Source organism: Hyperolius riggenbachi, chromosome 8 (genome assembly GCF_040937935.1).
Source record: "Hyperolius riggenbachi isolate aHypRig1 chromosome 8, aHypRig1.pri, whole genome shotgun sequence".
Taxonomy (NCBI): Eukaryota; Metazoa; Chordata; class Amphibia; order Anura; family Hyperoliidae; genus Hyperolius; species Hyperolius riggenbachi.
The window spans coordinates 142779109-142804158 of NC_090653.1; the positions used below are offsets into that span (position 1 = coordinate 142779109).

General features: G+C 46.0%; 1 protein-coding gene across 9 annotated transcripts in view; it reads left to right on the forward strand.

Moving 5' to 3' along the window:
* The window catches only part of TENM1 (teneurin transmembrane protein 1), a 1180670-nt gene that overhangs the window by 1097008 nt on the left and 58612 nt on the right, over positions 1-25050 (forward strand). The gene's annotated exons all lie outside the window — the stretch shown is intronic.

Below are 25050 nucleotides of genomic sequence, written 5' to 3' on the forward strand. Positions count from 1 at the left end.
TAATTTTCTGTTTTAAAAAGCTAGAAAAGTAGGTTTAAGGCTATTGTCTCATATGATTATGATTCAGCTTTTCCCACAGTCTCACAGTTAGCAATCATGAGGCCCCCAACAAGACAAATTCAGCAATCATGAGGCCCCCAACAAGACAAATTCAGAAATCTTGAGGCACCCAACAAGACAAATTCAGCAATCATGAGGCCCCCAACAAGACAAATTCAGCAATCATAAGGCCCCCAACAAGACAAATTCAGCAATCATGAGGCCACCAACAAGACAAATTCAGCAATCATGAGGCCACCAACAAGACAAATTCAGCAGTCATAAGGCACATAAATAGACAGAATTTCACTTAAATGGGCAGAATGCCCCCTTAATATGGTAGACACCTCTCACCTGGCTTCTGAATTCTCCTCTACTGGCTGCTGTGCCTGGCTGGCAATACTGTGTGGACTGAAAGGCCTGGCAGTGATGCTGTGGCCTGGCTGGCGGTGATGCTGTGGCCTGACTGGCGGTGATGCTGTGGCTGGGCTGGCTGGCGGTGATGCTGTGGCTGGGCTGGCTGGCGGTGATGCTGTGGCTGGCCTGGCTGGCGGTGATGCTGTGGCTGTGCCTGGCTGGTTGAAGTAAATGCTGGCCTGACTGGGGGTGATGCTGTGGCCTTTTTTGCCAGCGATTCTGGGCTAGTTGGCTGGTGGTGATGTTGGGCTGGCTGGCCTAGATAGTTTAGGTAGTGAGAGGTGCCCCCTAGTTTAGGTAGCGCCAGGAGCCAGTGTAGGTAGTATAGTAGTCCCCAGTACAGCTAGTATAGTGGCCCCCAGTATAGTGGCCCCCAGTATAGCTAGTATAGTTTCCCCCAGCCTGTATAGCTAGTATAGTTGCCCCCAGTAAGTATAGCTAGTATAGTTGCTCCCAGTAAGTATAGCTAGTATAGTTGCCCCCAGCCAGTATAGCTAGTATGGTTGCCCCCAGCCAGTATAGCTAGTATAGTTGCCCTGCCGCCAGTATAGTTGCCCCCAGTAAGTATAGCTAGTATAGTTGCCCCCAGTAAGTATAGCTAGTATAGTTGCCCCCAGTAAGTATAGATAGTATAGTTGCCCCAGTAAGTATAGCTAGTGTAGTTGCCCCCCGCCAGTATAGCTGCCCCCAGCCAGTATAGTTGCCCCAAGTAAGTATATAGCTAGTATAGTTGCCCCCAGTATAGCTAGTATAGTTGCCCCCAGCCAGTATAGTTGCCCCCAGTAAGTATAGCTAGTATAGTTGCCCCAGTATAGCTAGTATAGTTGCCCCCATTAAGTATAGCTAGTATAGTTGCCCCCAGTATAGCTAGTATAGTTGCCCCCAGGAGGGTGAAAGCAGCGCTAGTAGGAGGGGCAGTGGGGGCAGCGGTGGGGAGGGGGAAACATCCCCCCTCCCTCACCTGGGACCCCTCCTTCTGCCTCTCATCCCCTCCATAGCTAACTGTCGGGAAGTGCGGGGCGGCCAGAGGCGTGCTAAGAATTACTCACCTCATTTCCGCGTTCCAAGCGTGGAGCGCAGCCGCAGCGTCATGTCGTTACAGGTCTCCGCCTTCAATGCCGCCCACTGTGCTTCCTGATTAATGGAAGCACAGTGGGCGGCATTGAAGGCGGAGACCTGTAACGACATGACGCTGCGGCTGCGCTCCACGCTTGGAACGCGGAAATAAGGTGAGTAATTCTTAGCACGCCACCGGCCGCCCCGCACTTCCCGACAGGTAGCTATGGAGGGGGAGAGAGGCAGAAGGAGGGGTCCCAGGTGAGGGAGGGGCGGGATATTTCCCCCCTCCCCACCGCTGCCCCCACTGCCCCTCCTTCTAGCGCTGCTTTCACCCTCCTGCTGTGCTGCTGTGGGGGGTCGTGGTGATACCCCCTGGGTGTCTGACACCTGGTGCGCCCCGCCCCCCTGCGCCCTATGATAGGGACGCTACTGATCTGAGGAGGCAGTGGCATCACAGGCATAGCATTTGGTGTAAACACAGATATCTGTGTTCTGGTTAGGTATGGTCGGAAATGTCGATTTCCTAATCCGGGGGGGGGCAATTCTATGTATTCTGTGATTGGCCAAATACTTCCGAATTGACTCTGCATTCTCTGGTTAGTCGAGTTGCGGTAATATTATGTGGTATTTCCACAGAAAGCCAATTTCAGTTTTCTTATTTTTGACTTCTGATCGGAAATGCGGAGATTTCATTTCCATGGAATCCGACAAACATCTGTGGTTCTGGGATCTGCACGGATTACCTGTGCTATGCTAATATTTGTGATGCCTACTTTCCATAGATTTACAGTCCAGTAACCACATTGTCCACATTTTTATCATTCCCTTTCATTGTTTTGTGTCTTTTTCCTTCCCTGTGATCATGGTAATTATAATCTGTCCCCTCCACAATTCTAACCTGTCCCCTCCACACCTTCCACAAGTGCCCCGGCTGGCCATTCCTGTTACACCACTGATTACAATTTACATTTTAATGGTGTGTTTCCCATGATTTGTGTGACACCATGACAACCTAAATGGGCTTCCCTGTATAAATCATGCATGGCTATTGCAAAAAAAATTGCAAAAAAAACCTCATTTATTCTGATCTAATAGCCAGTGGCTTATTACAATCCCTCAGAGGCCACAGGAAGATCCAGTGGGAGGCAGGAGTAAGTTTAAAGAATTGTATTCCATCAGGTCCAATGGCAAAATGACATCGGGAACATCATCTTACTAACATACAGTAGATTTCTCAAGCTCTATGTTCCTTTTACAGCCCAATTTCTGTAATATGTATTTAGTAAGATGTTTTATGATTTATAGGGATGGTCGGAAATGCCCTTTTCCAATTCCTCAGAAATTCCGGAAATGCCAATTTCCATTTTTCCAATTTACAACTTCCTGATTTCAGATTTCTAATTTTCCGTTTTTCCAAGAGTATTTTATTCGTCATTTTTTTTTCGCATCAGAGAATGCAAAAAATAAAAAACGAAGTTGGAAATTAAGGAAAACAGAAAATCGGAAAGCAATTGATACAAAATTACTGCAGTGATCCGATTTTTGCTGAAAATTCTGCATTCTCTGATTGGTCCAATGCTTCCGAGTTCTTTGATTGGGATAAAATTACCAAGTTGCGGTAAGTCAAATTTTCACGGAATTCTGATATCCAATTTCCATTTTCCGATTTCCAATTCCCGAATTCTGATCAGAAATGCAAATTTTCAATCGGAAATGTGAACATTTCAGTTCCGCAGAATCCTAATGAGCATCCCTAATAATTTAGCATAACTGACATTTGTAAAGAAAAAAAGGGAAAAGCATTGCAGTATTTTCTATATATATATATATAAAAGGAGAACATCTGCTACATATATACTCATGTCCTAAGAAACCGCCAGCTGTCTGCTGACCTCCTAACTCACACTACAAAAGCTTTTCTAAGCGCTTTGTGATTTTAAAAGCTCTTGTTAATGTCATCCTCATGGGCATCCGCACATATGGCAAAATCGGGCATCTGCCCGACCCTGGCCGCCCGCTGTCCCCCCCTGCCCATGCAGCCAGCAGGAGGGGAGCAGCGCAGAGAAGAGAGAGAGCTATGGGCACAGTGGTGAAGGGCGGACGTCTCCCCCCCCTCCCCCCCCACTTCCCTCACCTTAGAGGGCTCTCTCTCCCTCGCTCTCCCCTCCGGAACGAAGTGTGCAGCAGCTGGGCAGCGGGTGGAACTTACCTCGTCTCGCTCCTGCGCCGGAAGTTCTGGTGCCGCACTCTGGTCTGGACCAGACCAGAGTAGCGGCTAATCTATCTGGCGCCTGCGACGAGGTAAGTTCCACCCGCTGCCCAGCCGCTCCACACTTCGTTCCGGAGGGGAGAGCGAGGGAGAGAGAGCCCCCTAAGGTGAGGGAAGGGGGGGGGAGACGTCCGCCCTTCCCCACTGTGCCCATAGCTCTCTCTCTTCTCTGCGCTGCTCCCCTCCTGCTGGGGCACACCTGACTACATATACTGGGGACATATACCCCTGCCTACATATACTGGGGACATATACCCCTGCCTACATATACTGGGGACATATACCCCTGCCTACATATACTGGGCACGTATACCCCTGCCTACATATACTGGGCACATATACCCCTGGCTACATATACTGGGACATATACCCCTGCCTACATATACTGGGCACATATACCCCTGACTACATATACTGGGCACATATACCCCTGGCTACATATACTGGGACATATACACCTGCCTACATATACTGGGCACATATACCCCTGGCTACATATACTGGGCACATATACCCCTGGCTACATATACTGGGCACATATACCCCTGGCTACATATACTGGGCACATACACCGCTGGCTACATGTACTGGGCACATATACCCCTGCCTATATATACTGGGCACATATACCCCTGGCTACATATACTGGGCACATATACCCCTGCCTACATATACTGGGCACATATACCCCTGGCTATATATACTGGGACATATATACGCCTGCCTACATATACTGGGACATATACACCTGCCTACATATACTAGGGCATATACACCTGCATACTGGGACATATACACCTGCCTACATATACTGGGGACATATACACCTGCCTACATATACTGGGGACATATACACCTGCCTACATATACTGGGACATATACACCTGCCTAAATATACTGGGACGTATACACCTGCCTACATATACTGGGATGTATACACCTGCCTACATATACTGGGACGTATACCCCTGGCTACATATACTGGGACATATACCCCTGGCTACATATACTGGGACATATACCCCTGGCTACATATACTGGGACATATACCCCTGGCTATATATACTGGGGACATATACCCCCTGGCTACAAATACTGGGGACATATACCCCCTGGCTACATATACTGGGGACATATACCCCTGGCTATATATACTGGGACATATACACCTGCCTACATATACCCCTGGCTATATATACTGGGACATATACACCTGCCTACATATATTGGGACATATACACCTGCCTACATATACTGGGCACATATACCCCTGACTATATATACTGGGCACATATACCCCTGCCTACATATACTGGGCACATATACCTCTGTCTACATATTCTGGGCACATATACCCTTGACTACATATACTGGGCACATATACCCTTGACTACATATACTGGGCACATATACCCTTGACTACATATACTGGGCACATATACCCCTGGCTGCATATACTGGGGACATATACCCCTGGCTACATATACTGGGGACATATACCCCTGGCTACATATACTAGGGACATATACCCCTGACTACATATACTGGGCACATATACCCCTGGCTACCTGTTCTGGGGACATCTCTACCCCTGGCTACCAGTTCTGGGGACATCTATACCGCTGGCCACCTATTCTGTGGACACCTATAGACCCGAGGCTACCTATTTTTGGGGAACCACTGCTGTCAGATTGTGTATTTGGGGAACCGCTGCCAAGTGAGAGGTGTCTACCATATTAAGGGGGCATTCTGCCTATTTATGTGAAATGCTGTCTATTTATGTGCCTCATGACTGCTGAATTGGTCTTGTTGGGGGCCTCATGGTTACTGACTTTGTCTTGTTGGGGGCCTCATGATTTGTTGGGGGCCTCAAGATTGCTGAATTTGTCTTGTTGTGGGCCTCATGATTGCTGAATTTGTCTTGTTGGGGGCCTCATGATTACTGAGTTGGTCATGTTGGGGGCCTCATGATTGCTGAATTTGTCTTGATGGGGGGGCCTCATGATTGCTGAATTTGTCTTGTTGGGGGTCACATGATTGCTAACTGCGAGACTATGGAAAAAGCTGAATCATCATCATATGAGACAATAGCATTAAACCTACTTTTTCCGCTTTTTAAAACAGAAAATGAAACTGGGAGGTTCTAAAAAAATGAATACATTTTTCAGGAGTAGGATGGATGAAATTGTTTATCTTCACAGTTTATTTTCAACTTGGATTTTCCATAATGTTCATGTATGAGTTCAAACGTTTGTATTTAGTTTAAATTGCTGTTGGCACTTTGTGATAGTAAAGTGACTTTGCAGTTTGGACACTCCACCTCCAAAAGGTTCGCCACCACTGTCCTACTCTAATGTCTCACCATTGCTTAGTTCATGTAAACTTGTCTCCACCCACGACCACACCCACATTCTGGTTCATGACCACACCCATTTTTCAGCGCGGCGCGCTAAACGCGCCGCATGACATAGCCCCATCCACTCAACACCACCCCAAATTTTCGGTGCGCCGCTTTTTCCTTCCCCCTTTTTGCCCCCCCCCCCCCCCCCCCTGGAAAATTTTCTGCGGACGCTCATGGTTATACTATGTGTGTGTTTTCACTGGAGCGATGTGATTTTGTAAAAATCCCCTTAGCATTGCATTAGCAAGAGCTTTTAAAATCTCTAGCGTTTAAAGAGAATCTGTATTGTTAAAATCGCACAAAAGTAAACATACCAGTGCGTTAGGGGACATCTCCTATTACCCTCTGTCACAATTTCACTGCTCCCCGCCGCATTAAAAGTAGTCAAAAACTGTTTTAAAAAGTTTGTTTATAAACAAACAAAATGGCCACCAAAACAGGAAGTAGGTTGATGTACAGCATGTCCACACATAGAAAATACATCCATACACAAGCAGGCTGTATACAGCCTTACTTCTGAATCTCAAGAGATCACTTGTGTGTGTTTACCTTCTGTCCCCAGCTTCTCTCATGCACTGAACATTACAGGCTTACTGCAGACAGCTCTGCCTATGTCGTTAATTCCTTAGTATGTGACAGACCAGCTCCTTTCACAGCCTCCAGAGGAGGATTTTTATCCAGCTCTCTTCTATCACTGATAAGATAGCAGAGAAGCTGCTGGCTTATGTAAATAAAACACACACTGGAGTGTGCATAGAGGAACAGTTCAACACTGAAGAACTTGGCAGCCTTCCAGACACAGGCCGACAAGTCTGACAGGGGAAAGATACATTGATTTATTACAGAGATGGTTATAGTAGAAAGAGCTGCAGCAAGCCAGATCACATTAGAATAGGTTTAGGAACTTGTAGGATGGTAGAAAAATCGTTGTAATTTTTGTTACAGAGTCACTTTAAAAAGCTCTTGTAGTGTGCACCAGCCCTTAGTCAGAGAAGCCATGTATCTCCCCTAAAGACTGACAGCAGTGGCAGTCTCCTTGCAGCCCGGGAGGCATGGATGCAGTAGATAGGGCAAAACCTCCCATTCCTTCATGACAAAGGGGAGGATTTCAGAACAACCAGGCATGATCAGGCAGCAGTAAGTTGCTGAGGGGAAGAGTTCTGCTGCATGCATAAATAAAACTGTACTTAAACTGAACCAGTTTTTAAATGTGTTCCTGTCTAAGCAGTTTTCCATTTGATACCTGTATTATAAGAGCTATCATGTATTGCTCATACGATGAGATGCATTATATTGACTCTTTGAAGGCCTTGTGTGTAAATCGGATTATTTTCATCACTTCCACCACAACAAAGTATTCCTACGCCATTTAGAATATGCAAATGCTCACGCTTTCATTATTGCAAGTCATCATATTCTTCCCCAGGGTTGTCATCTTTAATACCCCCAGCATTTCTCGCCCAGAGGGAAAATTCTGCCTGGATCAGCTAGAAATCTGCGTACCTGCCTAAACTGTCCCACGGAAAAATGGAAATATTCATATTACAAATATATCTTAAAATTACAGGCAGCTTGCTTGCTGTGCATAATGTAATTCTGAAGTCATATTTCCTATATTGTTATGATATTATTGAAAAGTAATCACACTACGCTAATGCAAGGAGACTGACAGCTCTAAAAGTATACAAATTGTTCTTTTGTGGCAATCTGTAACGGAAGCATGAATATTAATCAATGCATTGTTTTTGCATTCTCATTCAGCTACCTGCTGTTACAACCCTTCTCTGGGGGAACATGCAGTTCTCTAGTTCTATTTTTTACATTTTCTTAAATAAAGGGGCTCTTAGATGCAATTTGCCAAACACATATTGTGACAGTTTGCAGTTTGCTGCTGAACAGGGTTATAACTATGACTCATAGAGCGCACCAGGCAAAACTTTGATGCAGCGGCGTAACTAGATTGTGCCCATAGGCAAACGCAGGGGGATTACAGCTGCCCAGAATCCCCCCTCAGACCAGGGCCGGTGCAGTGTCTGGTGACAGACACAAGTTGAGACACCAGAATTTCTGCAGGCATCCTGAAGCTCACAGCACTGCCTCCTTTCTTTCCCAGCTACAGTTGACTTTGGATGGAGCAGCAATGTGTACATAGCATGGAGCAGCTCTGGGGAACTTTACAGAGCTCAAAGCCAGGTATGAGCATAGCCCTGTGCCCCTGCTGGGTGAATGCTTCACTTTCCCTTCATTAGCAATGTCGGCTGTCCTCATTATTATCTGTATCCACTGCTCCTGATCAATCCCATTGTCGGTCGGTCAGTTGGATGGGAAATTGCATTATGTGTACCCAGCATAATGTCCTACCATATTATTAGTGGCTGGATAGTGTAATGGTTAAGGGCTCTGCCTCTGACATGGGAGACCAGGGTTCGAACCTCGGCTCTGCCTGTTCAGTAAGCCAGCACCTATTCAGCAGGAGACCTTAGGCAAGTCTCCCTAACACTGCTACTGCCTATAGAGCGCGTCCTAGTGGCTGCAGCTCTGGCGCTTTGAGTCCGCCAGGCGAAAAGCGCTATATAAGTGTTTGTCTTTTTTTTTGTCTTTATTATACTGTATTGTGCGTGGCTGAGGGAGACCTTTCCGGAATCCCCCTCTTGAAAATCCTGGCTGGGTTTGCCCCTGGTGTCAGACCTCCTGCAGAGATCTGTTAGCCGGAATCCACCCCCACACCTTCCCTGGTCACAATATGTAACCATTGCAGTGGGGGCCTGCTCCTGTATGTAATGAGTACATTGTCTGCTTCTAGCGGCTAGACAGGTGCACATTAAGCCTCTTCAGTGTACAAGTGCCGTACAGCCAATTATCATGCGGCTTCCGCATGTCATGTGACAGGGACGGGAGTCACATGGTAATCGTCTGTACAGCGTTTTACACCAAAGTGCAGTGAAGAGAAACTGTCCTGCGACCAGAAGTAAGCATTGAAAAATCTGCTGCTGCTGCTCTGCATTGCATACAGTAGGGCCCCATCCACGACAGTGGGGGTCGCAGTGGTTATTGTTACACCCCTGCTTTGATGGAGTCTTCTACTCCCTATGTATAACCCCACAGTTTAGTTGTGTACCCCCCAGCAGTGCCACTTACATTCTCCCCAGTATCGTATTGCCGTTTTCCCCTGCAGTGCCATCCTTGCATTATCATAACCATCTCCACCACACACTGTAAAGACATATCTCCTCAGGAGTGCCATCCTTTATATGCTCCCCCCATGTGACCCCCTGCCCAGTTTCACCCACTTGCAGAGTGCACAGAGATGTACTGGCAACATTTTGATATTTTCCTGTCATGGTGCACAAGGGTCCATTCCTTCTGTATGCCTTGCTCTCCCTCTCCTCCTGTCCACATGGACACATCCCAGTGACACTGCTGTGGTCTCACAGCAGTACTGCTAGCAATAGGATGAGATTGTGTGGTTCTGTGGAAAGTTAGAAAAGAGACTGTTGTAAGCCTGATGGGAAAAGAGGACCACTGCACATGACATGACAAGAAAATATAAAAGTGGTGATTAGTGATGATCATAATCAGCTAATTACGGGTACGTGAAATTTTACGTACAATTTTGCAATTACATATGTAATTACGATTTGTAAATTCAGTTGATTTCATGTAATAATTCGTAATATTGTGTAATTTTCACCTAATTTTGTGCCAACTTCAGAGGTAAATAGCAAAGCCCTCATACATGCTATTGTCACCAAATTGCTACATATTTTTAAGTATAATAGTGGGTAGTGAGTAAAAGTAAAAAAAAAAAAAAAAAAAAAAAGACCTTGTAGTTTTTGAGACAATAGATTTTAAAAATGCAAAGGAAAACTCAGAAAAATTAAAGTGTAGAAATAATTTTTCCTTTGCATTTTTATTTTGGTGGAAATGGCATATATTTTTGTTCTAAAACCGCTAAAGACGGCACAACATTACACAAAAATTACAAAAATATGAATGATTGCAATGACAAACAAACTAAATGAATTAGGAGTCTTCACAAAATTTTGCATTACAATTTTGTACAGTTATTTTGAATTTTGATGCCAAATTACGTCTATGCAAAACTTGTGCTCAACAGTAGTGGTGACAGTGCTTTGCTATGCTCTCTGTAATGATGGCACCCACCACGCATATTGGGACAATATATCAGGAACTCTCATCCTTAACAGGCATACCTAAGGGCTTGCTAAGGGCTTATGGTTTGTGTTATGCATTGAAGAGAACTAAGATCAAAGTTATGGAAAGTTCAAGGAATGAGGTTAGGAATAACACACTTTTTTGATCATTAGGGTTAAGATAGTGAACATAGGCCACACAGTTTTGGTGTCATAGTGAACATTGGAATCCTGATATTTTGCATGCAGCAGATCCGGCTTTGGTTTTACTGTTACATACAGCTACTGTTTCATTTCTGTAACTAGATTAATTCTAATCCCTGAGCCAAACTGAGAGTGAAGTGGTCCTTTGAATGTGTGTATTGCTTGTTGAAAATTTGGAATACTGTAGGAATGAGAACATCTGTTGTATAAGCTCAGAATTCAGAAATAATACCGAAAGGTTTAGCAGAAATGCATGTAAAACTATTTTTAAATCTTGGCAGCATTTCAGGCAGGGATTAAGTCAAATACATCTTATTGGGTGGATACAGCAGCAAATGCACAAAGTGATAAGGCTTGAAATAATATACAGGGTAAGTGTGGAACATGCCTGGTGGGAGCAGTAGCTTGGCATTTTGTGTCTAGGCATACATCTGGTATAAAGTTCACACATGTATGGCTTATATCTCGTATATAGTGTGCATGCTAATGAGCACCACCATAGCATAAAATTAGCTATCCTAAACGTTATCAATTTCCTAGATACCATGACTTACATACAGAACAGGGGAGTTCTCTGAATGACTTCAGAGCTTGGCTGTAAACAATAGATGTTTTGTGCATTTTGGGTAGATATCCCCTGATTTAAACAGGACGCCTGTTTGCAGTGGCGGCTCCAGCTTCAGATTTTTGGGGGGGCTCAAAGGGGGCACAAGGGTTAGCAGGTGGGGCTCACGGGGGGCACTGTTGTGCCGCAGCAAAGAAATAAGCGTAGTCATGACATCATGTGGGCGGGGCTAACTGTAACGTAGTTGTACCAGCTAATTTAGTTACATTAAAAAAAATGAGGTAAATGCACATAATGACAGACAGCGTTTCCCCAGTTAATGCACATAATGACAGAGAGCGTTTCCCCAGTAAATGCATGTAATGAGAGACTGCCCCTCACCAGAAAATGCACGTAAGAGACAGCTTTTCACCAGTAAATGCACATAATGACAGACAGCCTTTCACCAGTCAATGCACATAATGACAGACAGAGTTTCCCCCAGTAAATGCATGTAATGACAGACAGCCTTTCACCAGTAAATGCCAATAAGAGAAAGCTTTTCACCAGTAAATGCACATAATGACAGACATCGTTCCCCCAGTAAATGCATGTAATGAGAGACAGCGTTTCACCAGTTAATGCACATAATGACAGACAGCCAGTGTCCCCAGTATAGGTAGCCAGATGTATAGATGTCCCCAGTCAGGCTGGTGGTGGTGGGCTGGGGGCCCAAGGGAAGCTCAGGCCTGGCTGGTGGTGGGCTGGAGACCTCAGGCTCAGGCCTGGCTGGTGGTGGAGGGCTGGGGGTCCCAGGGCAGTTCAGGCCTTTTTGGTGGTGGGCTGGGGTCCCAGGGCAATTCAGGCCTGGCTGGTGGTGGTGGGCTGGGGGCCCAAGGGCAGCTCAGGCCTGGCTAGTGGTGGGCTGGAGACCTCAGGCTGGTGGTGGTGGGCTGGGCGTCCCAGGGCAGTTCAGGCCTGGCTGGTGGTGGGCTGGGGCCCCAGGGCAGCTCAAGCCTGGCTGGTGGTGGTGGGCTGGGGGCCCAAGGGCAGCTCAGGTCTGGCTGGTGATGGTGGGCTGAAGGCCTTAGGCGGCTCAGGTCTGGATAGTGGTGTGGTGGGCTGGGGGCCCCAGGGCAGCTCAGGCCTGGCTGGTGGTGGTGGGCTGGGGGCACAGGGCAGCTCAGGCCTGGCTGGTGGTGGTGGTGGGCTGGGGGCCCCAGGGCAGCTCAGGCCTGGCTGGTGGTGGTGGGCTGGGGGCACAGGGCAGCTCAGGCCTGGCTGGCGGTGGTGGGCTGGGGGCCCCAGGGCAGATCAGACCTGGTTGGTGGTGGTAAGTTGGGGGCCCCAGGGCAGCTCAGGCCTGGCTGGAGGTGGTGGGCTGAAGGCCTTAGGTGGCCCAGGTCTGGCCAGTGGTGTGGTGGGCTGGGAACCTCAGGGCAGCTCAGACCTGGCTAGTGCCAGGCTACCAGCATCAAATGCAAAAAAACAAAACAAAACAAAAAAATCACTTAAGTTGGCTTGGCTGCCCAGTGCCATCCACCTTGAGTCCTCCAGGTTCCTCCTGCGGCAGTCCTCGGATGTATGTGTGCGCTGGCTGGCAGTCACTCTCTGGTCTGGTGGTGTCCAGCTGCACAGTCCCCACACTGTGAGCACTGCAGTGCTGTGCTGGCTGGCCTGGCTGCTTAACGGCCGTCTGAGCTGCAAGCGGCAGCCTCTCTGAAGATTGGTGGGCCAGGCGAGGCGAGGTGAGGCAAGCGTGCTGCACACTGCGTGCGGTGCGTGTCACGTGACGGACATCGTCACATGACACAAATTTATGGCAGGAACGTTCCTTGCAGGCCGCTCTGTGCCTGTGTGGCTGCGCTTCTGGTGGGGCGGGGTTAAGTCACTCCGATTTGAGTGACAGCCAGGCCAGCCCTCCTCCAGTCCTCCTCCTTCCTTGAACTTGCGGCGGCGGTGGCGGCTGTGGCCCGCAGGGGGGCTTTAGTGGGGGCTGATTGGTTGACAGCTGGGGCTGAAGCCTGGGTAAGCCCCAGTGTAGCGCCGCCACTGCCTGTTTGTTTGTGGCATAAATAGATTGTTATAGACCTGTTCTGTATGTAAAGGCCTGTACACACGCGAGAGGAAACTTAGCTGAGGTCGCGGATAATGACCACCTCTGCCGAGAATCAAGCGTTTGTACAGTAGTCCTCAATGCCCCACAACTCCTCGGCCAGCAATTGACCTGGCAGACCACTTCGGCCAAGTGACGGGAGATAACATTGTTCTCCCCCACTTACCATGCCCCCCTATCCCCCCTCCCCCACCCCAGCCCGTGCAACATTATGCACTGCTCCACCCCTCTGCATAAAGCTTTCTAAGCAAGCAACGTGTCTGCACAGCCTTGAAGCTGCAATATCGCCCGAGGGATCAGCTCCCAATCCCCACCGGGCCACATTAATAGAGCATATATATAAGGGCCTTAAGAGAAGTTATATTGTTCAGTCGTTAATCAGTCGAGTCCAACTCTTTGTGACCCCGTGGACCACAGCATACCAGGCCTCTCGAAAAGGTATGAGATCTAGTTACATACAGTATTTTGTGCTCAAGACAAATTCAAATACCAATTTCACAGCAATACCATACCCAATACCAATATAATTTACCAGACAAGTTCTCTTGGGCATAGTCTAATGTTGTGTATAGGGCAATTTGCAATTGCATAGTATACCCACTCAGAGGAAGAGGAAGAATGAACCATTACACTCTATGGTAAAAAAAAGAAAAAAATCTAAGGGGCAATCCAGTGGAGCTGCAATTCTGTGAACCAGACCATGAAACTACTTGTGCTTAAAACATAATTTCAAATTCTGAATGATCAAAACAAATTCTGAATGCAAATTCATGAAATTAAATATCCTGCAGTATAATACTTAAAGAGAAACCATAACCAAGAATTGAACTTCATCCCAATTAGTAGCTGATACCCCCTTTCACATGAGAAATCTTTTCCTTTTCACAAACAGATCATCAGGGGTTCTGTATGGCTGATATTGTATTGAAACACCCCCCACAGTGTGATGTCAGGACCATGGTTCTGACATCACCCTGTGGGAGCCTTGGTGCATTGTGTGAAATAACAGCTGTTTACAGCTGTTTCCAACTGCCAAAAAAGCAAGCAGCATCTCCTTCCACTGACATCACCTGCCAGGAGTAAAAACGTCACCCTGTGATAAATGTCAGAATGTAAATCAGGGAGAGGAAAGATTTTACAATGGGCAAACACTGACTAAATCATTTATACATAATTAGTGTAAAAATTAAGCACTTTTTATTACATTATTACATTTCTGGTTGAACTCGATGGACGTATGTCTTTTTTCAACACAAATAACTATGTAACTATTATTTTCACTGGAGTTCCTCTTTAAGCTTGCAACTGAAAATATACCAAAAGATAGGGAACAGTTAATGTTTTGAAACTTTTTTTCAGTTTAGACATTGAGGCCGGTTGCACACCACATAAACCAGCCTTCATATGACCCTGCTGCGACAGGGTCATATGCATAATGCCCCCTCTGAGCGAGTGACATACTCCCTGCTGGGCAGGATGTACTTCACTGGGATTCCTGTCAGTCCACACATACGCACCGCATCGCACCCCACTCCCGTTGCGCACAATTACTGTATTGCCCATTGATTTGCATTGGTGCATAATCCCTATGGGAGGCAAAAATCGTGCAATAACGCGCTGCAGACTTTTCATTGAAATTGCAGCAATTTTGACACTCCTGATGCACCATGTCACATCGCGTGAACTGTGCAAGTCTCCATAAACTTGCATGGCCCTTGTGGTGGGGAAGCAGTGTGAAAGAGTAATTCATCATGTAAGTGTGCAGGGGGCCTAAAAGGTATCACTTTTACAATATCTTGTGAAAGAGCACCCCATTGGCATTTTTCATGTTTCGATGCCTTACAACCTGAAATTAAAATTGATTATTTGAAAGTTTGCACCATTTCATTGACAGAACATGCCTAAAACACTGAAGATGTATTATTATTGTGAAGCAAACAACAAACAGAACAAATTCATTAACAACTCCAGCATGCACGACTATTCACTCCACCCACCCCACCCCCGTGCTTTGTTGAGTCATCTTTTGTGGCAATTTCAGCTTCAAGTCACTTTGGATAAGTCTCTATGAGCTTGCCAGTCACCAAACTTTCAGCTATAACACTGGTCCCCCTGCGGACCACTGGAAGGTTTTTGGCAGGTAATAATAGGACTAGAGATGGCCCGAACCTCTGGGTTCGCGAACTTCCGCCAAAAGTATGGTTGGCAAAATCTTCCGCAAACCGCAATAGACTTCAATGGGGAGGCGAACTTTGAAAAATAGAAACACTTATGCTGACCACAAAAGTGATGGAAAAGATGTTTCAAGGGATCTAACACCTGGAGGGGGGCATGGCAGAGGGGGATCCATGCCAAAAGTCCCAGGGAGAAATCTGGATTTGACTCAAAGCAGTGTTTTAAGGGCAGAAATCACATTGAATGCTAAATTGCAGGTCTAAAGTGCTTTAAAACATCTTACATGTGTATACATCAATCAGGGAGTGTAATTAGAGTACTGCTTCACACTGATACACCAAACTCACTGTGTAACGCACCGCAAACAGCTGTTTGCATAGTGACGGCCGTGCTGGACTGGTGCGCACCATGGCGAGATTGCTCTTCCTCACTCAGTAATGTCAGGTAATGTCAGACTGCCTTCTCAACTTTCAATGGTTCTACCATTGTTAAAGCTTACATTTATTTTTTTAAATACTTGTTCTGTTTGCTGTTCAGTACCTGCAACGAGAATCTTTTATGGAGGGAAAGTCTGCCATTGCGAGTGACCACTGGTAATGGTCGGGGAATCCTGGTTCGATTCCGGTCTGGAGTAGGAGCCTAAGAAATGGCTACTACCACCACCACACATCCAAGGAAGGCAGCAGGCACGCTGTGGGCAAAAGAGCAGGAACGGCTACCACACATCCAAGGAAGGCAGTAGTGACCAAAAGGAGGACTTTCGAGGCCCTGCTGTAGATGACACTAATAGACTGTACTACCTGTAATGAGAATCTGTTATGTAGGGCAAGTCTGCCATCCATTTAAGTGAAAGGTATGCACTGTGAACAACAGGTAGGTAGGTATGTGCAGTGGTAGGTATTACAATGTGCACCTGTCACACACAGACAGGTAGCGGACAGGCACAGTGACACTGCGTGCGCTCAACTCACTTAGGTAGGTGGGTGCACTGTGAACAACAGGTAGGTAGGTAGGTAGGTATATGCAGTAATGGGTATTACAATGTGCACCTGTCACACACAGACAGGTAGCGGACAGGCACAGTGACACTGTGTGCGCTTATCTCACGTAGGTAGGTGGTGCACTGTGAACAACAGGTAGGTAGGTATATGCAGTAATGGGTATTACAATGTGCACCTATCACAAACAGGTAGCGGACAGGCACAGTGACACTGTGTGCGCTCATGTAGGTGGGTGGGTGCACAGTGAACAACAGGTAGGTATATGCAGTGATGGGTAATGTGCACCTGTCACATACACACAGGTAGTCACTGAATGTGCTGGGCCTGGCAGTGGCACACACAGTATGAATTATCAAGGCTGTCTATGCAACACTAGTGTCAGTGGGACACACAGAAAAAAAATAGATCACAAGAACAAGATTAGCTCTCAAAAGAGCTGTTGTGGGGTGCTATTTTAGCAATAAGAATCAGCAAGGCGCAAGCTAAGAAGCCTACAAGAGCCTAACTAATCTTTCCCTATGAGAGAGTCTGCAGCAGCTGTCCCTTCTCTATTTACTGCAGGCACACGAGTGAGTAAAATGGCTGGCGATGCCTGCTTTTAATAAAGGGGGAGTGGCTCCAGGAGGGAGTGTAGTCTGATTGGCTACAATGTCAGCGCTGTGTAATATGTTGGCGCTTTATAAATACAAATAAAATAATAAATAATGTGCCTGCTGACTGTGATGTAGAGGGTCAAAGTTGACCCTAATGGTGCACTACGGTGGCGAATCGAACTTCTGGTAAAGTTTGCGGTTCTCTGCGATCGCGAACCCCCGGAAGTTCGTCTGGAGCCTTTTGCCGGCAAACCGGTCGGGCCATCTCTAAATAGGACATTATAAAAAATGACAGTGCAAGTTTCCTGGATCGCCTATCTTCCTCATTGTTCTCAAAACTATAGTTACTCAGCCAAAATGTTCCTGAACAAAGCATAAAGTACAAACCATGGGGTCTTCAGAATAAAAAAAAAGGCAGTTCATTTTTTAATAGTAATATATAAGTTGATAATATACATATGTACACTCTCGATTTTCATTTAAGATAATTTAGGATATGTTCACAGAGGGGAGTTGCCTTGTGTTCCCTGTAAAAACAGGGAATGGTGGGGGAAAATCACATTGCACATAATGCATTAATTGTGATGCGTAAAGTGAAGCATACAGTACATAGAAAGTATGCTTCATTGCCACTGAGAACACTCACGTTATGCAGTAGCACACTGCATGCATCGTGTTATGCCCAAAGGAACTGACTTATGAATGTGTGGATGGGAAGGTACCATTACAAAATAACTGTACCACTTTAGCCATGTGATTATAATGTCAGACACAACACACCACTGTAAACATAGCCTTAATGGGTCTGTTTCAACCCACTGTCAGTTAGCTAAAGCTTGAACTGTTGTAGCTTAATGGTTCTGGGAGCTCAGAGGTGAAGATTATAGCCCAATTTATGCTCCTTTCCTTGCTTCTACATACAGTGTTATGTACTAGTGGATATGCCATAAATCAACAATTCAGATATTGGGGTACAGCAGCAGGTATAAAAAGCTGCCTGTAGACTTCACAATGTTCCTTGGGTCATTTATTCACTTTGATCAAATCCGCCGAGGAACGGGGCCCCAACACGGCGGTCCGAACGTAATGTCGCAAACACTGGTGCACATGGCAGGGGCCCCAAACTCCACCACCGCCCAGGACCCCCAAATCCCCATGAAACACCTGCTAGATTTGGTAGTGCAGACACGGGTGTATATTATTGCACTTGATTGGCTGACGGGCTGTTTGTGGACCATATAAAATGGCAGATTGCTGGCTGGGAGTGAGCATTTGCTTCTTGTGTGTGTTGCGAACATAATGTCGGTCAACTTCTGACTGAAATCCATTGGGGGGTTAGCGGTATGTATGTGGCGGGCCTCCCTGGCTTCCCTCCTTCCTCAGCTACCCAGGGCCCTTGCAGCATGCAGGAAGTTTGCAATCTTGCAAAATCGGATTGCCATCGGATCACAGTAGTATAAAAAGGTTTACATGATTTTTATTACTACAAAAATGCTTTTTGCAATTTGCAAGCAATCAGAAACTGATTGCAAAACGCAGTGAATCTCATATAGTATAAAAGAGCCCTTATGGTAGGTATACACGATACAATTTTATGGCAGATTTACCTGCCAGATCGACTATTTCCAGCATGTCCGATCTGATTTCGATCAATTATCTGATCAAACATTAAAAAAATGGAAAAATCTATCAGAAATCAAATCGGACCTTTTAGAAATAGTTGATCTGGCAAGTAAATCTGCCAGAAAATTGTATTGTGTGTACCTAGCATAGGATCTGGTTTCAGCAGAGATTTTATCAAATGTCCCCACTGCAGTTGTAAGCTTTATACTGCTCACTGCAAAAACAAATCTATATACCCTCTATAATTAAATTATCTACCTGCACAATGGATTCCTAGGTTCTACCTCTAGTGCAAAGGTCTCTTTCTGACTCTCTCTTCTATAGGACTGTCTGCTAAATCAATACTTTTTCACAATCACACCATTATTTAGCAGCAAGTTAGTAATGATGACAAAATAGTGTTAACCACCATGAAAGTGGAAAATACGCTAGGCAACAATAGAGAACATTAGTGTTTGTTTTTAACACCCCCGTCACGAATTTGCCAAGGATAAGCAAAGTAAGAAGTAGCCATATGCACCGCAATGCAATGCCGGTGGCCATAAAACAAAATTTATATATTTAATGGGCTCATTTTGCGATTTGTTAACCCCTTAGGTAAATGAAGCTGCAGGTCTCCACGGTACGATACAGAGGTCAGAGATCTAATCACCACTAAATCTGATCTCCCTTATCTGTGATCAGGGCCGGGCCGAGGCAGAGGATAGAGAGGCTCCAGCCTCAGGGCGCAGTGTAGGAGGGGGCGCACAATTCATTCAGCTGTCATTCCCAAATGTGTTTGAAGTAGAAAGAAATAAGAAAAGGGGATACATAGCAGTGACTGCAAGCCAGATAACTAGATATTAAGGTGTTGGGGAGGTTGGGGGCCCTGGGGCACCTATTAGTCTAATAGCAATCAGTGTGTGACGGCTGGGGTGGGAGGGATGGAGGGGCGCACTTTGGTGTCTCAGCCTTGGGTGCTGAAGGACCTTGTCCCACCTCTGTCTGTGATCAAATCTCCACTCTTTGCCTCAATATTGTGTATGGGTCTCTCCTCCTCCTGCGTCCAGTGTCTTCTCTCCATGCTGCAGCACTCCTCCCTGTGTCTTCTCTCCTGAGCAGGGCCGGGCCGAGGCATAGGCTGGAGAGGCTCCAGCCTCAGGGCGCAGTGTAGGAGGGGGGGCACAATTCATTCAGTTGTCATTCCTAATTGTGTATGAAGCAGATAGAAATAAGAAAAGGGGATACATAGCCGTGACTGCAAGCCAGATAACTGTGGCCCTGTGGCCCTCTTAGTCTAATAGCAATCAGTGTGTGATGGTTGGGGTGAGAGGGATGGAGGGGCGCACTTTGCTGTCTCAGCCTTGGGTGCTGGAGGACCTTGTCCCTGGTCTGCTCCTGAGGCACCTGTGTCATCATGTGACAAACACTATAGGCCAAACACTAGAGCCCTACCTCTAGTGTTTGGCGCTTAGGCACCCCAGGAGAGAAGACACAGGGAGGAACGCTACAGCATGGAGAAAAGACACAGAGGGAGCTGCGCTAGTGGACAATTGACAGTTTGCTCCCCTGACAACACGCGGTGGAGCAGGTTAAGGTGCCCATTAATAATGGTCGATGCAAGTTTAATGATCGAATTGTATAGAAAATTTGCTGTTTATGAAGGCAATCGATAATGAACGATTCTTTGGTCAATTACTAAATAGGATAAAATTGATCCGAAAGTTAAATTTTATGATCGAATTTAAAGAAAAAATCATTCAGTAAATGTGACCAATCGATAATTACCTTCCGATTATCATAAAAATCGCATTGAAAGATCGCATTTGGTGAAAAGATTGTACCGTTAATGGGCAGCTTTCGATGGGGGGAAACCTAGGGGTCCAGCAAGCAGCAGCACCACAGATTAGAATAGAATAGATTTAATGCTGAAGTCTATTAAAAATCTGTGTACAGTGTGTGGGCAGCTAACAGATCCCTCTCTGATCAGATTCTGTCAGAGAGGGAGCTATCTGATGGGCGATCTGGTGACCATCTATTAGTGTATAGCCACCTTAAGTCTCTCTCTTTCTTATAATGGTGTCCCTGTCATTATAGGTTTCTCTTTTTCTCTAATGCTGGGAACACATGATGCAATTTCCCGAAAAAAATGACAGGAATTGTCCGATTATTTCGGATATGTCCGATCCGTTTCCGATTGAGAAAGGAATCAATTTTCTGAAGTTAACATTGGAAAATCGATTCCTTTATCGATCGGAGCAATTTGGACATTTACACACGGTACAACTTCACGTCCGATCACCCGTTGATCAGACATGACATTGCATCGTGTGTTCCCAGCATAATATTCTAGCTCTTTCTGTTGAATAGTTTCCTCTCTTTCTCTCTTATGCTAGTAATTGTATGTGACCAGGGAAGCACGGTGGCCTGGGTGCAAAGGTATCCTGGGGGCCCCCCTACTCCCCCCAGCAAAGTCAGCCCCTGGGCCTCCATAGATGGCTACTGCATCCCCTATGTGGTTTCCCTCCCCGACTGCACCTTGGAACTCCTACACGATGTGTGGCGGCATTGTAATAACTCCCCTGTCCCAGCACGCTGCTCTGTCTATGCTCCATCTTCAGCCCTGTTGTCTGCCTCTTCTCCATGGGGCTCATGTTATATGTAAATAACCTGCGCTTGGTCAAGGAGAAGAGCATAGCTCCCAAGAGGGACAGTCCCTCTTTGGGAACCCTGTTCCTCTGTCCCTCTTTCCTCATCATGTGTCCCTATTTCAGGACTCATGTACAGATCTATGTAAATATATATATATTTTTCTCCTAAAAAACTGTCTTTAATATACTCTAAATATTTTTTATATCCTTTAAATTGATATATTTCTTATTTTCAATTGTTAATATGAAGGAAAATGAACCGGGATAGAAAAGACCAGTGTGGTTTGAATTATAAAACAACACATTTTTCCTATGAAGTCTTTATGGTATGCGTGACTCGGGGTGTGACGGGGCCTTATTAGGGGTGTGGCAGGGATGTGGCCTAAGTGTCCCTCTTTCTAATGTCAAAATGTTGGGAGGTAAGGAAGAGGCAGCCAGCGGGGATGAAGATGGAGCACGGGCAGAGCAATGCGCTGGGACAGGAGAGTTATTATAATGCAGCCTCACATTGTGCAGGGGTCGCGGGACTCAGGAGCAGTCGAGGGTAGACCAGGGGGGCTGCAGGGATTGGGGGCCCTGGGGCAATTGCCCCCTTTGCCTTAATAGCAGCACCATCCCTGCATGTGTCTCTCTCCCTTGTGTGCGCTTTTTTCTCTTTCAGTTGTATAGGTGTTTTACATCCTTGCCTCCCTTTCTCTAAGTACTGTGTGTAGTATTGGTATTGTTATTCTTTTGTGGTTAAACAGTGATATCTAGTGGTGAGAATGGGGAAGAACAACTCTCTCTATTTAATCCTTTTTAACAAAACACCGTAACCTACATTTTGCCTTCCACATTTTTTTTTCTTCAAAATGCATTAAAATGAAACACTTCAAAGCCAGTACACAGTTATTCAATGTAAGACACAATCATCCATTTCTCCTTTTGTTACTTGCAGCTGAAGTGAATATTACTCAGGGAGACCTTACCATGAACTGTGTTTTGAAAAGAACAGAAGCACCTAGCACATGGTGTGATCTGTGTGAAAATTACATTTTCCGGAAAGATTCTTTGTCAAGCACGCTCTCAAATAAGGTTGGGTGTGTGCCGCTGCTCAGACATGGAGCTGTGTGCCCTCTAAGAAAGAATAGGTACTTGGGAATCGCTGGAATGGAGAGCTTTTGTTAGCATGCAACCTCAGAGACTTTTACCCTCCATCATGGAGCTGACAATATGTGACACGTTTCTTCAGACTGTCACATCAATCACATTTACAAGCCTGGGTCATGTCCTGAGATAATTCTGGCTCTGATAACTTGTTGTACAGAACCCTCTGGAGATTGTTATTAGTACTGCATCACAAGATATAGTTTTAATATTAGTTTCTCTTCCATAACACAGGCAGGAGGAGGTTCTAACGCTGGGACTGATTAATGAAAGGAGAAATAACAGCCAAACAAGCGTCAGTTTACATTCTCTGACTTGTGCTGGTACCTGAAACAGCACAGATGTCACAAAGTCACAGAACAACCATTGCAAAGCAGCAGATACATACATAGCATCTGGATCATTGCCAGAGTCTGCTACTAAATCTCCCCAAACTGCTACATTTCTACAACTTTACAAATGTTTTCTGCTCTATGGTCACCTTCTGTCAGTGCTATAAAGAATAAATAGTCCCGGACAGGGAATACAGAGAACCTGTGTTGATATTGATGTGAAAGGGACAGGTATTTCAAATACTTGTCCAATGTTAGATGAAACCGAATAATCGTGAAAACAGAAAAATAGGCAAAATATTATCTTATTCATTGTGGCTGTATTAAGGAAGACAGGAGCATAACTAGAAATCACTGGGCTCCCTGCTTTCTGCACAGGTAAACTGAGAGCCAATGTTATTCAGTTGGTTAGTGCACACTTGAATGTGTTTTCCCCATGCAGATAAAAACAGACAGCAGTGAAGCACTGCACACCTTTTCTCAATTACATTAGCTTCTGTGATAAAACGTGCATGTTTTCACACATGGGGCTCGATTCACAAAGTGGTGCAAAGTGTTTGCACGCCAGTGAAAAGCCCCTTATCACGCCTAAACTCACTTTAGGCATGATAAGAAGCAACTCGCGCGAATTTTCCGCGCGCAAGGTGTTGCGCGCGCAACCGCGCACGCGCGCGCGCAGCGTCCCGGCTTCGCGCGAAGCTCCCATTAAGCCCTATGGGACGTTGCGCGCGCATGTAACTTCGGAAACTTCGCGCGAGTTAGAGCAAAAATCGGTGATAACTCAGTGGTGCAAAGGTTATCACGCCTAAAGTCTTTTAGGCGTGATAACTGGGTTATCACCGCTTTGTGAATCAAGCCCTTGGTGTGCAGAAAATGCATACAGAAAACTGACAGATGAGTGTGCTCCCAGGCTCAGCTTATTACACTCACTCTGTCCATCTCTAATGGAGCAGAACTGGCTCTGCAGACTTCTGCAGCATCACTACAGTACAGAGCCCTTGGAGAGGGGGTGGAGAGGCTGGAGGCAGCGCATTGTACACAAGACCCTGCTGTACATTGCATAGGGACTGTCTACAAATCTTTGATTGCAAAACTTTGTATTAGTCCTTATCAGTGGCTGAGCAGATGAAGTCATTAGAACAATTGTACAGAGAGCAGAAAGTTCTTTCTCTCCAAGCCCTTAGTTGTCAGTCTCTCAGGACAGGGAAAATAAACTTCTCCCCCTACGGGGCCCCCTGCAGCTTCTGGGCCCCCCTGCAGCTGCATCCCTTGCAGGGTCTATTGTTATGCCCCTGATAGAAGACATAAGGTTACATTAAGGATTACTACAGATTTATGTACATTAGTGAAAAGAGTAGTGATGGAGCCTCATATATCATTTCTGGAAAAGCCACTAAGGCCCGGGCCTTGGGCGGCAGCTGGCCAAAGAGCATCTGGACATGAAAGTGGCATTGCTGCATATGGAAGACATGCTGCAAATGGAATATGGAAGCTGCAAATAAACAACACATAGACATAGGGAGTGGCTGCTGCTCAAGGGAACTGTATATAACTGAAGAGGCTATTGTACATGAAGGTGGGGCTGGATTTATGATAAGGCACTGTAGGCACGTGCCTACAAGCACATGGTGATGGAAAGGCAGCTCACTCCTCTCCCCTAGTGCCTCCCTATCTCCTTCCCTATGCAGGGTTCTGAGCAGAGCAAACAGGAGAGATTACTCACACAGGTCTCCGCATTCCACTAACGAGATATCCCTTCAGTCAGGGACACCTTATTACTGAGGGTACCTCTGGCTTCCTAATGCTAATAGATACTTGTATCTATGATAGGGAAGGTAAGTAAGGTAGAAGTGACAGTCTGCCAGCCCACTTGTGGTGCTGTTTGACAGGGGTTTGTTGGTTCATGGAGGGCAAAGTCTAGGGTGCCAGGATATCTGCACCTTTAGGCTACTGTGATGTAAATCCGGGCCTGATACTTACCTAAGCGCCTTTGTGGTAGCAGGATCCCACTATCTGGCCTAGAGCTGAAGGCACTGCTTTTCTGACTCCATCCCCTCCCCAGAACAATCTCCCCACTCCTATCTCTGCTGCAACCTACACTTGGCCATAAAAATACTGATGATCTGTGGCCTTAAAAGTCATGTTTCCCACAAATCAGGTGGGGTTTAGTGATGTACTGTAAGCATTAAAGGGGATCTGCTTTAAGGTCATTGGGAGGTGAGAGAAAGAGTAACTAAAATGTTAAAATGTAGTTGGGTTTTAAGCATCAGGTCCAGGGACTTGGCTTCTGTAACATTGTTTCAGATTTTTTTTTGTAACAGGAGGAGGGGAAACTATACATCCATAT